The following is a 16,782-nucleotide window of genomic DNA, read 5'->3' on the forward strand; positions in this document are numbered from 1 at the left end:
ACCAACCTGCCCCCCCGAATCTCTGAATGATGTAATATTGTAGTTAGCCGAACCTAAATAAATTCGTCTCTAGGGGCCAGTCCATACTATCTCCGAAACCAAACTTTTCGTCTGAAAGTTCCGACTTCCTGACGTGCAGCTTTCCGAACTCTAATTCGAGGTAACGCTTTTCAGAAGTTGCGAGTGACGTCATTTTGTAGTTGAACCGGACCTTACAGACAAAAAGTTCGGTTTCAGAGAGAGTATGGGCTGGCCTTTAAAGTGGTGTATGAATCGGCCCTTAAGGGCTGTCCATACTTTCTCTGAAACCAAACTTTTCGTCGGAAAGGTCCGGTTCGACTACAAAATGGCGTCACTCGCGACTTCTGAAAAGCATTACACCGAATTAGAGTATGGAAATCTGCACGTCTGAAAGTCATATAACTCACCGAAGAAAAGTTCGGTTTCGGAGAGACTATGAACAGGCCTTTAGGGTGACATTAGTTTGATCAAGTAGGGGTTTAAATGACGAAAAAACACAAACCCATTAAAACCATAAAAGCATCTGTGTAATAAGAGATTTTAGCGTTGGCTGTTAAAAAATAACAGCTTGTATCCACAACTTTCCAACGTCCCATCGTGCATTGCGCAGAAGGAGTGCGGCAGTTCCGGCGCTGCAGCCAAGAGTGATCTACAAGCTCACAACGGTTGCATCTGCAACGGCGACGTGACCTTGTATGTCTGCTGCTCCCTGGAAGTGTCCCACAAATAATTCTACAGTAAATTCTCGCGGAAACAGATGGACATCTGCTATTTTTGAACATCTTAGAAACATCTTTAAAGTGTTTGAAAATGTTACTTTAAGGCAGTTGTAGAATCGGCCCCAGGTCTTAAAATATGGAGATAAGAGGTTTGTGCCTGACTGCAACGATAAATAAGTCAGGCTTCTCTCTGCCTTAGCTTGCTCCCTATAGTTTATTGTCCCTTGCTTGCAGTGCATGGAGTTTAGCCGGGAATGTGCTGACTTGGCGTTGTGGTCATCACCTCCGTGCGCGGTGTCACTGTGTGACTGTAATACTATTGTGGCAAAGGGACTCTTGCCCTGCATGCTTCATCACTGTCACTCAGTGCTGCCCAGAAATCAAGTAGATATTCAATTACCTAGCAAGAGAGGGCTGCTTTGAGTGTCAGAATGTAAATTACCCAATTAAGCCATGGGAGGGCACTGTTTGATTAGATTATGGCTCAAGCAGCTCCTTGATAAAATACCTTTTTATTTATTTATTTTTATTTTGGAGGGGAAAAAAAATGAATCTATCTTTGAAATATTATTCAAAGTTTCCTCCAATGATTTGTGGGAGTACTGTGTGTGTGTGTGTGTGTGTGTGTGTGTGTGTGTGTGTGTGTGTGTGTGTGTGTGTGTGTGTGTGTGTGTGTGTGTGTGTGTGTGTGTGAGTGAGAGAGAGATAGAGAGAGAAGAGAGAGAGAGAGAGAGAGAGAGAGAGAGAGAGAGAGAGAGAGAGAGAGAGAGAGAGAGAGAGAGAGAGAGAGAGGGAGAGGGAGATAGAGAGAGAAGGTTTGGGTTTTATTTTGGCATGCATTCATTATCCTCTGCCCCTAATCACAGTATTAGATGATTAATGTGAAATAAGTGGGTCAAGGTCCTCTGATCGCTAATTGAGTCGGGGTGCTGAATATTGGAACAAGACCATGTGTAGCCAGTGAGATTACAGGTATCCATCACAGCATGTTTATCTATTACTCACTGCCAACACTATCTGCTGCTCATCAACCCCCTGGTGGACATCCACAGACTTGCACCAAAACAGATTTCCCCCATATTCCTGTCAAACCAGCAGGATTGAATTTGAGTGAAGTCTAATTGCTATTTTAAACTTAGTTGTAGGCCCTACGCTGTGTCGCTTCCTGAAAATATCCGATTTTAGACTGAAAAACAAAATGTTCCTTTGTCTGTTAACCAGGTATTTTTCTCCCAATCTAAACCTTTACATTGTAGCCAGGGTGTAAATCGTTTGTGTCGGGTGGAAACCTTGTACGTCCAAAACAGCTTGTTTTGATTTTATAAATGTAAAAATAATTTAAAATTGTGAAAATAGACGATCTACAAGCACACAACGCCTTGTGTACTTGTAGATGTAGGCAGTACAAATATCATTATTCTGGGGTGGTCCCCCAGTACAAATATGATTATTTTGGGGGGTCCCCAGTACAAATACAATTATTTTGGGGGGTCCCCAGTACAAATACGATTATTTTGGGGGGTCCCCAGTACAAATATAATTATTTTAGGCGGTCTCCCAGTACAAATATGATTGTTTTGGGGGGTCACGGCCTGTTGGCCTACAACAGGATACTCCCAACACTCAACAACATGAACCCTAATGTCCGTACTGTGGTGAACGTTCTGCATAAATAGCAGATCTACAAGCTAACAACGTGTCACCTTGCGATGCGTTGTCAGCTTGTAGATCTACTATTTTCGGTAAAGATAACTTGAATAAAATGAAAAAAGGTGAAGCCATGTAGACCCCATCTTGTATCAGTCGAGGTGATTTGTTTTTTTTTATAAATTCCAGCATCCAAACATGCTTTTTGCATGTTTAATTGCAGTTTAAACAGTGGGCTTGGGATAGTGATCAGGCGGCAAATCTCATGTTGCAATTTTGTAAGCATTTAAAATGTCATTTTAAATGCTAGTATAAACTCCTGGAGGACTCCATTCAACAACTACAGTATGTTGTGTTTAAGTGATTAAAGGACCACTTCACCCATTTTCAACCTGTCTTCATACAGTATAACTGGTCCTCATTGCTCATTATAAGATGACAACACTTCTGTCTACTCAGTCTGTGTCTCAGAAGAGGGACCAATTATATGAAGAAGATAAGGCTAAGGATAAGTGCTCCATTAAGAGCACAGTTTGTCTGATTGATTCCTTTAAGATTTTTGTGAAAACTAAGACAACACAATAATAACCCAATCTTAATCTAACACGACAGGAAAAGAGAAACGATATTCTCTCATCTAATAGGACTCAACAGTCCTATTAGATTGCCCAGAGCGGCGATGGATAACTCCATCCTTAGTACTGATGCGGATAACAAAGAGAATATGAATTGTTTCCTACTGTATACAATATCTAGAACATACTGTAGTAATGTACTCAGTAAAGGGAATAGTTAAGGTTGGTATGTTGAGATTTCCTGGCGCTCTGTGAATGAGTGAATGTCTTTGGTGATTGTAGTCTTCGTTAAAGTCCTAGCACATGTTAAAGAGGCCATTGTGAATTCAGTTGGAAGACGCCGGGCCGATAGATCTCCGGAGAACCCTGCGAATCCCCCTTTAGCTCAAACACGCTTTAGTCACGTTAAAGTGCCACATTAGCTGTGATATACATGCATATTAGATTCACTGGGTGGCCTCATTTTATAGATCATGAATTGATGCATGAACATCGTGCAATAACCCCCCCCCCCCCTAAAGAAAAAGAAAATGAATGTATTATAGTAAATATGGAATTCATGTCTCGTACTTACATCACGCAAACCCATTGTTCCACTAAGTTTGCCGTTGTGTGTCATAGACAGTGCGCATTACAATGGGTGTGAGTTGGAAGTATGTGTGTGCGGCGAGCATGTGTGTGGTGTGTGTGTGTTCACTGTCATGTTTCACAGTCAGTGTCTTACTTAACCACATGAACCCTAGCGGCTCTTTTCCTGTGCATAATAATGTCTGAATTGCTGCACATTTGCAGAAACTAGCCAATCTACTGTATAAGCTCACAACACGTTGTAGGCCCATGCATTGTGAGCTGGTAGATTGGCTCTCTTGATGGTGAAGAGCAAAAGGGGGAAAGAAAGTGGACCAAGTACAGTCCCCTGCTGAATATATATATAGTCAACAGTACACATTTGTGTGTGTTTGCAGGACGTTGGTGGAAATGAGCACTTCTGCTACCCTGGGTAAATAAAGAAAACATAATGATATAGGGTTTAAGTGGTTGATGCAGTGAGTAAGTAAGTACTTAATGTGTCCATCTGTCATAAACTCATGTACATCCAAGAGCCCTGGGCTACTTAACATGCAGTGGAGTGACCATGGACATTGTGCAGCAGTGGCTTAGGAGGTATTTTGGGAAAGTGACGGTCCCAGTTTCTATCCCTGGCTCCTCAAAGTGAGCTAGACAATGAACCCTTACCTGCTGCCGATGATCAGGTGGGAACCTTGCATGATTGCACTGTATGGCCAATGTGTGAATGTGTGATTGGGTGGATGTAATGTTGGATAATGCTATGGAAATGTAGACATTATATACGGTATACAAGTAAAGCGCTCAATGGCGATTAGCGACCGTCAGATCAACAGAGCTTCTAAATATGGCACAAATTTGTCGCCATCGCAGTTGGCGCAATAGATCCAAGGGAAAATGCGGGGGATAACTTCCTTGTGTTGCTGCTTTCACACTCAGTCACATAGCTCTGTGCCGCCTCCCTGTGGCTTTCACAGACGTGACAGGACATGAGCGTGACATGAGGCGTGACTGACTGACTGACTCACTCACGGACATGAGCTGTCCGTTTTCATACTAACTGCACACACACACACACACACACACACACACACACACACACACACACACACACACACACACACGGGTATAGCTGCTCAAATCAACCGCTCCACTTCAAACTGATGGGTTTTGTTGTCCTGAGCTGCAACATAAAATGCCTTCCAGAATTGAAGAGGGACCAATGTTACTTGGACAGCCAGATTGGACAGTATCAACTTATACAGTACTTGGAACAAATTCAGTCTGTGACAGATGAGGGGCCTTGATTGATCGTTACATCATATCCTTTGATGGCTGTCCAGTCAGCTGTGTGTGTGTGCGCGTGCGGGCGTGCGTGCATGCGTGAGCACCCGTTGCCTTCATGGGTGTGTGTACTGTGCATGCATGTGTTGTCGAGGGTGCTTGTGCGCTGTGCATTTGAGGGTACTGTGTGTTTGGTGCCTCTGTGTGGGTATTTAATGACTAAGAAGAGACGTTCCAAGTTGTCAGAAATGTATGCTTAGATGTCAGGTTATGAAAAGTTTTCTCTCTCAGTCTCTCTCGCCATCAGCAGATTATACAGAATATTTGATATGCCTCTCCGACTGGCGCTCCTGGGGATTTGGTAATGCTGTCAAAAGAGATGTGAAGAGGAGTTGAGAGGAGAGATGGGGAGAGATAGTGAGAGAGAGACGGGCTTTGATCAACAGGAGATCTCACTGGTTCGTTGGCAGTGAAAACTCCCTCTCCCTGCTCCAACTCTCCCAAAACACAGTTCTCTCTCTCTCTCTCTCTCTCTCTCTCTCTCTCTCTCTCTCTCTCTCTCTCTCTCTCATATCTCTGCATCTGTTGTGCTTGCTGTGGCCCTTCTCTTTATCCTGCAGTCATGTCGTTATATTCTAAAGATCCTTATAACCTTTCAGTTTCCACCTTTGTCTTCTCTGCATCTTTGACTCTTCTCTTTGTTCTGCCTTTCACACGCCATCAAAATTCACAGCACGGCTTGCACGCACGCACACACACACACACACACACACACACACACACACACACACACTCACCGAGTAGAGCTGAATTATGTCAAGTATTTTTCAAGGAACACGTCAAGGCTTACAAAATATTATTGGTAGGAACCAATTACACTACTTACAGTAAAAGCATATTTTATCTCAGAGGGGGTGCATGAATATGCATGACCATCTGTCTGTTACAAATATTAATATCAATTGTTCAAAACCCAAACTGTCCTATTTTTTCATACCAATTAAATCCTACCTTCTGCGCTCGGTCTCCATTCACAACCTTGTCTTTCTGCTCCTAAATCTCTGAAACCTCGGTGTGTTGGAGGAAGTCATGTGAATGTCTACAGATCTCTTAACCGCTTAAACTAGCATCCCTATTCTGGAAGAACACTGCGAAAACAGCAGATCTACAATGTGTCGCAAGTTCGCAACCTGATCCGTTGTTGAGCTTGCTGGCTTGTTGAGAGCTCCACTATTTTCAGCGAATATATTTTGTGTTGAGCAAAAGCAGGAGGGGGCCTAGAATCGAGCCCTCCGGCCAATGTACTGTATATGGGGTTTAAGTAATTAAATGGGTCTCGCTGTGCCATCAGCACATCATTTATACTTCATTGTACGGCCTCGTCGCTCACAGAAAACAACACATTTGCAACACAAAAACTCCCCAAAAGTGCACATTCTCGTATGCTGGAGTATAAATAGTCTCTTGGGCTCAGGGCAGAACTCTTTGAGTTTGATGAGCCTTGAGCATGTTTTCTTCCACGCACCACAACAGATGACACATATGAATAAGTATTATGGAGTGAATTTAATATTGAACATACACAATTCATATATTCAATCGACTGTTCACATGTTTTGACTGTTATGGGTCAGAGTGGATTGCCCTAAAAACAAACCTTTGGACTGAGAAAAGAAAAATGTAAAGAACAAAATAATGTCTATTAGGATGTACATGTACTGCATGTCTCTCCCACACACACGCACATGCAGACGCGCACGCACACACACACACACGCACGCACGCACGCGCGCACGCACACTTAATCTGTAGACCCAGGGCTTGTGGGGGCGGCGGTCTCTTTGCAATGCCAATATGTTGGTAGGCAATAAAAATTGAGGTTGTGCTCATCAACTGCTCTCTCTCTCTCTCTCTCTCTCTGTGTGTGTGTGTGTGTGTGTGTGTGTGTGTGTGTGTGTGTGTGTGTGTGTGTGTGTGTGTGTGTGTGTGTGTGTGTGTGTGTGTGTGTGTGTGTGTGTGTGTGTGTGTGTGTACGCGTGCGTGCGTGCGCGCGTGTGTGTGTAGGTGTTGTGCAGCAGAGATTGCAGCACTGATGGGTTCAACTCTTAACGGTGAGTTCAGAAATGTTTGCTTTCGGGTCAGCCCGGCTATGATGAGAAATAGGCTGTCCTTGTACTTCAACACTTTGATGTTTTCTATCAAAAGAACTGTGCAGAATAAGAGCAACTTATGATTCAGTCTATGTTCAAAACATGCACCTAGACTCCCCTACATCACAGCCAACTATCAGCTAACCAGTGTTTATGCTGTATATTTCCAAATAGCGACGTTTAATATGCAAAATCAATTTGGGGAAATGTTTGTGATTTCTTTCACATAATACTGTAGTAAAAAAGAAACCTTAGACTAGCAATAACACAAAGCAAGTTTAAACATGACTGAGAACATGGTTCTCTAAGTGACCCTCCTTTATATAAATCAAAGTTTGAGAAACACTGTACTAAACAATGGTAAGCATTGAACCTCTTCCTCATACATTACATGAACAGTATGTACAGTATGTGACCCTAGGACAGTGGTTCTCAAAGTGGATTCCAGGGACTTTGTGGGTTCCTTTAGGGGGGTCTAAATTGACCCATACAAGTCTGTAACTCTGACAGTGTACAGAGTTAAGGGGAAGACCTTTGTTTGAGAAACGCTGCCCTAGGACATGCAAGTCTTGAGTTTGAGAAACCAGACTAATTAGCTCTATACCATCTCTGTGCCCAGTCAACTACCCTAACTGTAACTGTGTGTTGTTGACTCTGATATGACTGTTGATATCCTGCCATGCACCTGTAACCTGGTCATATTAAACCAAGGATACCACCTTATTAGCGCCCCTCTAGGATACAGACAGACAGACACGCCGTGGCAAGCTGCCACAGACGGATGGTTAACTGGGTACGTCAGCGTTGTTAATATCATTTACAATAAAGCCACCTTATTGGAAAACAAACTTATACAGCAGGTTAATGTAATTAACGGGAATTATGCTGCAAAGCATGTTAACTTCACAAGCTGGTCTTGTGAACATTTAAATCCCAATCTGGGGGCATTAAAGAACACATGTAGAATAGACAGAGTTTTACCATGAGGTCATGGAACAAAGTATATAGTGTAGACACTCCCTCCAGCTCTTTCTCTCTCTCTCATGCTCATCTTATCTCATTAGCTTAGATTTGCAACAAATCCACATTAATGCCAAGTCCTGTAGCAGGTATAACTAGCCTAATCCTATAGTACAGTGTTTGTCTCTCAAGTGCTATTTGCAGCATCCACTGGCACTGTCAGCGAGTGACTCATTGCAGATTATCAACCGTAATGCTGCCTCAGAAGTTTGAATCTTCTTAGTGATCCATTAACTAATCTATATTTAACCAAGCTTTTTAAATTGTTGATGGAAAAGTACCGGCTGGGTGGCTGGTTGTCTTTCCGGCCATACAAATGCTTCTGTACTGCCTCCTAGAATTCCCACACAGGGAGCTCACAGAAGATCACCTGTTTGTTAGTTCTGATCACGACAACATATTTTTAAATATCTTATTATGTTGTTGCTATCCGGCAGAAACCTCCCATATATATTGTCATAAATGAATGCCCTTCTTCACACAAAAGTGTTGCACGAATGTAGAAAATAGCAGGTCTACAAACTGACTATGCATTGCGAAGCAACGCTTTGTCAGCTTCTAGACTGGCTAATTTCACTACGACTTATTTATGCGACGAAACAGAAGTTTGTGTGTGTGTTATCATTATAGCTAAATCGCTAATGGACAGGGGGATCTTCATGAAACTTGGTGAGGGGCGCCCGCTGGACTATAGCAGTCCAGGCGCTTTGATACCTGACAGCGTGTCGCGGGTTCCATTCCAGATGACCTTTGCTGCGTGTGGACAAAGAGTAGTGATCTTTATAAACACCTAACCAATTACTAATTAACACATCGACTGCCAGGTATTAATTAATTCATCCGTCTCTGCCATGTTTCTTTCAGTGTTTTGACCTTATTTTCACAGTTCTCAGCTGCTTTTTTGGTGCTTAGAGCTTGCGTTCTATCTTCAGGATTTTGAACCCTTTTCTCAGAAGTTGATGTACAGTAGCGTCCCTGGACTGCATTTGGCACAGGTTCTAGGCGTATCAGGGGCCCCCAGGGACCACATGTTATGTCTCACATCAGTGCCTGTTGATATTAGGGATGGCCAACGGTTAACCGTTACCGTTAAACCGATAAGAAATTGGTTACCGGTAAGCACTAACAGTTAATTTTGACCGATAAAAAAGAAAAGAAAAAGGAAATCAACCCATGTGTCACACCAAAAGCCCCGTACACCAATATATCTACGCAACATCAAGTCATCAACCATGCAACTATACGCGCTGTGGTCACACATTTCTGGACACCAATGTCTGTGTAACATCCATGCATTCACGCAACCGCGAGTCTGCGACGCTGCTTGATTTGGAATCGTACACGCTGACTTGTTCATCAGGAAACAAATGCTCCGCCGTCGATTGGATTTTACAAAACAGACCCGCCGTCACATTGAATCCCGTTTAAGAAGAGCTTAAAACACAACTTTCTAATGTTACATGTTGATGACGTGAGGAGCGCTAAAGTCGTCTTGGTTACAGAGTAGGCTATGCGAAAATAACAAAGCTCAGAGTCGCAAATTCAATGATCGCTGCATCAGCACACACAAAACACGGGCGAGAGAGAAGAAAATGAATGAAATGGACATCACGTTTAGCCGATTCGACCATTCTAAAAGTCATACGATTGGAAGTTATTGCTCTACATGCGAGCATCTCGCTGCTGCTGTTTTGTTAGGCGACAGCCAGGGAGTGCACAGAATGTTAGAGAGGCAATTGGTGGACAATTCTGTTGATGAAAGTTAAGGGGTCAAGCCCCCTTTGCTGTATGTGCGCACGTGCCTGGCAACAGCCCATCACATTACAGATTGATCATTTCAATCCCACCGTTTCTTTGCAAAAACACATTTCTTTTAGAAAACATTTGTATTCTTGTTTCTCCTAGTTTTATTGTTTTTAATGTGTAAATATGGCACTTTATTATGGGGAAAAACGGGTATATTTTCCCTTTTTAAATCGCTAAAATAGCGAATTTTTTTTTTGAACACATTTCCTTAACGGTTAACGGTTAATTAACTGATAAGGCCTTACGGTTATCGGTTAAGAAAAAATCTCCATTTGGCCATCCCTAGTTGATATCTCCATATTGTTGTTGTTGGGTTGAAACCTTATGTCCAAAACCGTTCGTTTTGTATTTATAAATTAAAAAATGATTTAAACTAGTGAAAATAGCCAATCTACAAGCACACAACGCCTCGCCTAGATCTGCTATTTTCACTAGTTTTGTGCGACAGTCTTGTATGATGAAGCAGGGCTTTACTTTACGAAAACTGACACAGACGATACACAGTATGCACTTTTTTGGTTTATGTTGACATCTGACATCAGTGCATGTTGATCTCTATATTTGCTATGTTACTTTGACAATGTGATGGAAATCATGCACTTCAACAGACTACAGGGATGATACAACATGATTTCGAATTAAGCTGGTTTTGTTCTCAAAACACCCACACTCACGCATGTACGCACGCACGCACGCACACACACATCATCTAGACACCACACCCCCCCTTTGTAGACTTATTAAAAGCTGTACTGTTGCCCAATTCTTCATTTGAACAACAAAATGCATGTAGTCATAGTGATCCTTGGGGTTCTGCTTTTCCCAAAAGGTATTTGTTCGTTCATTCATTCATTCATTCATTCATTCATTCATTCATTCATTCATTCTTTCATTCCAACCAAATTCTGTTAGCTACATTATGATCTCTAACATGCTTTCACAACACAACATATTTGTATATTTTGAGAAATGTAATTATAATGGTTTGTTCATAAAGTCATGCTTCCAATACACATGCATGGTGCGTTAAGTTTACATTCGCTTTCAGTCTTCTATGATAACGCCTACCTGTTTGTTGTCTTTTAGCCTCTGCCCCCTGCTAGAAAAACCAGCACAAGACCAGCACCAGCACCAGCACCAGCACCAGCACAAACCAGCGCATGTTGTGTTTTCAAGCTGGTCTGTGCTGGTGCTGGTGCTGGTTTGTGCTGGTCCCACCATCTAAACCAGCATGAACCAGCACAGACCAGCACCAGCACAAACCAGCGCTTACTGCTGGTCTGTGCTGGTGCTGGTCTGTGCTGGTGTGGTCAGGGACCCCCGGGGGACCCCCCTGAGAAGTGGACCAGGTCTTTGCTGGTTTAATTTGCTCTTTGCTCTGGTGCTTGAATCCTGTTCTGTATTTGACCATATTAGATTGTGACATTATTTTTGACATTGTGGGTGTGAGTGGGATTCGAACTTACTACCTCTGGCACTTCAGTCCTGCACTTATCCTTGGCGCCACTGGAACCTGTTAGTTAAAATGGGTGTTTGTCCCTATTTGTATATGACCAGCTTAGACCAGCACAGACCAGCACAGACCAGCACCAGCACAGACCAGCACCAGCACAGACCAGCAGTAAAACACAACATGTGCTGGTTTGTGCTGGTGCTGGTCTGTGCTGGTTTATGCTGGTTCATGCTGGTCTGTGCTGGACCAGCACCAGCACCAGCACAGACCAGCAGTAAAACACAACATGTGCTGGTTTGTGCTGGTGCTGGTCTGTGCTGGTCTATGCTGGTTCATGCTGGTCTGTGCTGGACCAGCACCAGCACCAGCACAGACCAGCAGTAAAACACAACATGTGCTGGTTTGTGCTGGTGCTGGTCTGTGCTGGTCTATGCTGGTTCATGCTGGTCTGTGCTGGACCAGCACCAGCACCAGCACAGACCAGCAGTAAAACACAACATGTGCTGGTTTGTGCTGGTGCTGGTCTGTACTGGTCTGTGCTGGTCTATGCTGGTTTATGCTGGTTCATGCTGGTCTGTGCTGGTGCTGGTGCTGGTCTGTGCTGGTGGACCAGCATGGGACCAGCACAGACCAGCATAGACCAGCACCAGCACCAGCACAGACCAGCATGAACCAGCATAAACCAGCATAGACCAGCACAGACCAGCATGAAAATTGTGCTGGTCTGTGCTGGTTTTTCTAGCAGGGCCTTGCGATGTTACTCATGCGCTGGTGCTGGATTAGAACGCTAACCCTTTGGAGACAGACGAGCCTGCATTGAAACCTATGAAGACTGTCCTGCTTCCAAGGATACTTGCGCCTCATCGACAGGTAATAAGTCTACGGCTTCAGACCACGTGGCCTCTCCTGTTTACCCAAATATTTCATATTCCTCAGCTCAGAAGAAAGTAACATTATTTATCTAGACATGGAGCATTAAGTACAGATGATTTATTAATGTTCACAGTGGCAGCCTATGGCATGGACGGGTTTGAGCTCTACAGGAAGGGCTGCGTCTCATCGGACTGGTGTCTGTCAATGAATATTGGCATAGCAAAAATGAGCTGCTGCCAGTTTGACTTGTGCAACAGCGCTACAAGCACTGCTGTTAACGTCTTGCTCCTGATAGCACCAGTGGTCTCTGTTGCTCTGTTCAACTGAAGGTTTCACTGCTTCAGATTTCTATATTATCTCTGTAGGATCTCTTACTGCTATACTGGTACAGACTACAGAGTGCTTTGTCTTGCTTCAGAAAACAAAATGTTTTTCTTTCTTTTACAGCTGTATGTCATTCTGTTGTACTTCAATGCATTATCAACTTTAAATGAGTCTACTAATTAATATTTTGGCAGTTGTCATTTTTTGATATGCACTGAAGGCCAACTGTTTCACAATTATACACTTTGAATATTTACTGTAACATTTAAATAGGCGACATACTGGTACTGGGGTAAACTGATGACAGGTATGCAATCAAATGGTAATTATTAATTATTAATTACTAGAAGCTGGGCCGCCCTTCGGGCGGCCCAGCGTCTAGTCGGCGACCTGGCCAACTCGGAACAATGTAAATAGGGAATGAATGCCCCGCCCTTTAATGCAAACCCCATTATACCTGTTTTCATAGGACCCGTTTTGACCATCTGTCTGCCTGTGTCCATTTATGCCCATATATGGAGATATCTGTATCTGTCTGTCTGTCTGTCGGCGTCCATTTTATGTCCATATATGGAGATCACTGCAGTTATAGTTCTGGGTCCATTTTATGCCCATATATGGAGATATCTGTCTATCTGCGTCCATTTTATGCCCATATATGGAGTATCTGTCTGTGCCTCCAACTGTGTTGCAGACACAGTGCCGGTTCCCCCTTTAATGCAAACCTCATTATACCTGTTGTCATAGGACCCGTTTTGAACATCTGTTTGCCTGTGTCCATTTATGCCCATATATGGAGATATCTGTATCTATCTGTCTGCGTCCATTTTATGCCCATATATGGAGATCTTTGACCATCTGTTTGCCTCTGTCCATTTATGTCCATATATGGAGATATCTGTATCTGTCTGTCTGCAATCCATTTTATGCCCATATATGGGGGCATTCATTTTATGCCCATATATGGAGAATGCGCGTGCCCATGGGACGAACATCTGTATCTGTCTGTCTGCGTCCATTTTATGCCCATATATGGAGATCTTTGACCATCTGTTTGCCTCTGTCCATTTATGTCCATATATGGAGATATCTGTATCTGTCTGTCTGCAATCCATTTTATGCCCATATATGGGGGCATTCATTTTATGCCCATATATGGAGAACGCGCGTGCCCGTGGGACGAACGGTTCTCGAGATACGCGGATTACATACATACATACACACTCACAGAGATTTTTTGTTGACTCATGTGGCGTACGTGATGTCAGAGCCTTTTATGAAGTGATGTCACAATGAGTCAGAGCTTTCGCCGATTTCCTCCGGAACAGCCTGATGTCAACAATCAACCCCGCATAAGGATATTCCGAACGTTTCGCGCCGGTTCGGGAAAACCGCGCGTCGGGTCGGGTCGAGACCCGGCACTGCACTCCGTGCCGCGGCGGGGAACGCGCGTGCCGAATCTGAAGCCGGTGGGACGAACGGTTCTCGAGATACACGGATTACAGACACACACACAGACAGACAGACAGACAGACAGCCAGACAGACACACACGCAGAGACTTCTCGCATTTATAGATAGATTAATCACCATGACCATTAACTTGGACATGGAATTAATTTGCCTCGAAATTGAGATTGTCAACCGGATGGTACTGTTCATGGTTCTCAGGTCGTATATGTTGCCTATGTGTGGTCTAGATATCTCAAAATCTTCCTCAGTGTGCCACCAGTGTTATTGTATTGTATTGTTGTTTTATCGTTATTGTTGTTTTATAGGTCATTCTGTGTGCAGGACCAATATTAAGCATTTAATACCCCCACCTCCTCTTTTTACAATATTATTCCTACTGTACATGTAACTACTACTTTACCTACGGGAGGAAAAAAATGGATCTGTAAAACAACATGTTAAAGGCAAATTATAAAAATAAAAAAAGAATAAAGACCAACATTAAGAAACAATGGAGAATATTCTTGAGATACAAACTAGACTCAAGCAGTTTGATTGATTGATTGATTATTTTATTAGACAAAAATGGAGAACAGTAAAGTATAGTCAGTACCTACTATATGGATAGGTTTGTGCATCTGCATGACGTGTTTTGGCTTTTATGTATCAGGGGTCTTTAACGTTTTTCCGGCCAAGGACCCCTTGTATTCTTATTTCTTAGAATGCTATCCATTCTGTGATACAGAAACATGAATGGTGCGTGGATTGCAGCCTTACATAGAACCTTGTTCAAATTGTCAGCCGGCTCTGGACAGTTAATTTGAAGAAGTAAAACAACTCCTGACTAGACACATAACATGCGAGACAGCACTGTTCCGTGTGAAATCCACCGAACCTCAGAATGGTGAAGTAGAGCAGTGTGTTCTTCGCAGCTTATTCACAGCTTTCATGACATCTGACAATTCTACACTAATTTCTTTGGCAACGAGTGGCTCCCTAGTCCCTGTGTAGCATGCAGTTTAACCTGTGACCTGTGTAGCATGCAGTGCCTCAGGTGCACATACTTTGCAGGTGCCAACCAACCAGTGCACAGTATGCCTCTTTGCTTTCATAGGGGAAATTGCCCTTTTGCACCCTGTCTGTCCGTCCGCGTACTTGTTCGTCTGTCTGTCCGTCCATCCGTGTGCTTGTCCGTCTGTCCTTCCGTCTGCTAATCTCTGGCACCGTTGGCACGATGGCAGCGAAACTGTGCATGTACACTCCCTGGGTGCCAGAGCAGAACCTCTGCCCCAAATTTTAGATGACATAGCGCCACCAGGATCCAGATTTGTGCATAACACATTTTTGGAAATGACTTTGTTTGTACAGATTTTGGCCAAAAATCATGCCAATCGATAAACAGTATCTCTATTATAATAGTCATTAAACGAAACAAGTCTTTCATATTTTTGATATTCCATCCTGATTGGTTAAGTTTGGCTTCCAAAGTTTGAAGGAGAGCTCTGTTTTGAACAAAATGACTCAAATCATGAACACAGCCTCTAACAGGCTAACAGGCTGATTCATCTTTTACCTATAACTCCATTGGTCAGTGTAAAATGTTGTATGCACACTCCCTATAGAGGCCAAGGAAAAACCTTTGCATTTCATAGCACCACTTATGTAAAATATTTTCTTTTATCCAAAAATCATGCAAGTCCCTACACAGTATCTCTAGAGTCATGTGATCAAGATGGATCTGATATTTCATATTCCATCCTAATTTGGCTAACATTGGCTTCCAAAGTTTGCAGGATTGGTCCATTTTGAACAAAATGCCTCAAATCATGAACGCAGTGTGCGATTTCCATGAAATTCTGCATCCACATTCCCACTACGGTAGTCAAGGAACAAATGCCACCCTTTTCACATTGGCCTGTTATAGCGCCACTAGCAGGTTGACTTTTGCAAAACACAAATGCCTCAAATCATGAATGCAGCATTCGATTGTAGTGAAAGGCTGAAGACGACATGGCACCCTTTTCATTCAATACAATGTCTGTACTCTGTAGGTTTTCTCATCCTGATAAGTCTGAAAATGTTTTAGTTGAGCATGGAAGTCTCCATGCTTCTTGTTAAAACCAGAGTATACAAAGGCACAAAATTAGCAAATTTGTCAGCACTCGCTATGCAACACATGCAGCAGAAGAAGGAAATATAAACATTTCTAAGACATGTTGGTGTAAAGTGTGGTTTACATTATATGAATATTATGCAAGAAATGCTCAAAAGTGTGAACTTGCTCATTGTAGGTTCTGTTGACAGGCTTTTTAACAGATCAAACTGTCAAAATTATTAGGGTTATCTATGAATCATTCATATTGGTATTCATATTACTATATGAATTATGTCCACTTTTACTAGACTGGGTCTATATTGTTGAACTTATAGACCATATTCACACCACACGGCCATCTTTGTACACAGTTAAGTTGCAACCTAACTTACCTTGAATATTGTGGATGTAACCTTCAATCCAGTTCCTTTGAATCATTTTGGGGATGTTGACATTGTCTCCTGACCATTTGTCAGTTTGGTCAAAAGAAATTGGTGGAACAGAACTCATATTTTGAGACCATCGCTCCATTGTTTAAAATAGTTTGTAATGCAGGCTCAGACACGTTGCCACCCCATGTGGTGACACAATCCAAGAGGTCTGATCATGGGTAATAGCTACTGGGAGTCGGGACTTGATCAACCCCGGCTGGGTCACCTGATCGAAACCAAGATGACTTCAGGCTACATCACTGATGATACTTCCCAGGTGCATACATGCAATGCTTTTTCGTTCTAGTTATTCTATTTATAGTGACGCATAGGAATAGACTATGTAACAACCAGGAATAGTCTGGT

This window comes from Nannobrachium achirus (assembly GCF_963921795.1).
Source record: "Nannobrachium achirus genome assembly, chromosome: 1".
NCBI lineage: Eukaryota > Metazoa > Chordata > Actinopteri > Myctophiformes > Myctophidae > Nannobrachium > Nannobrachium achirus.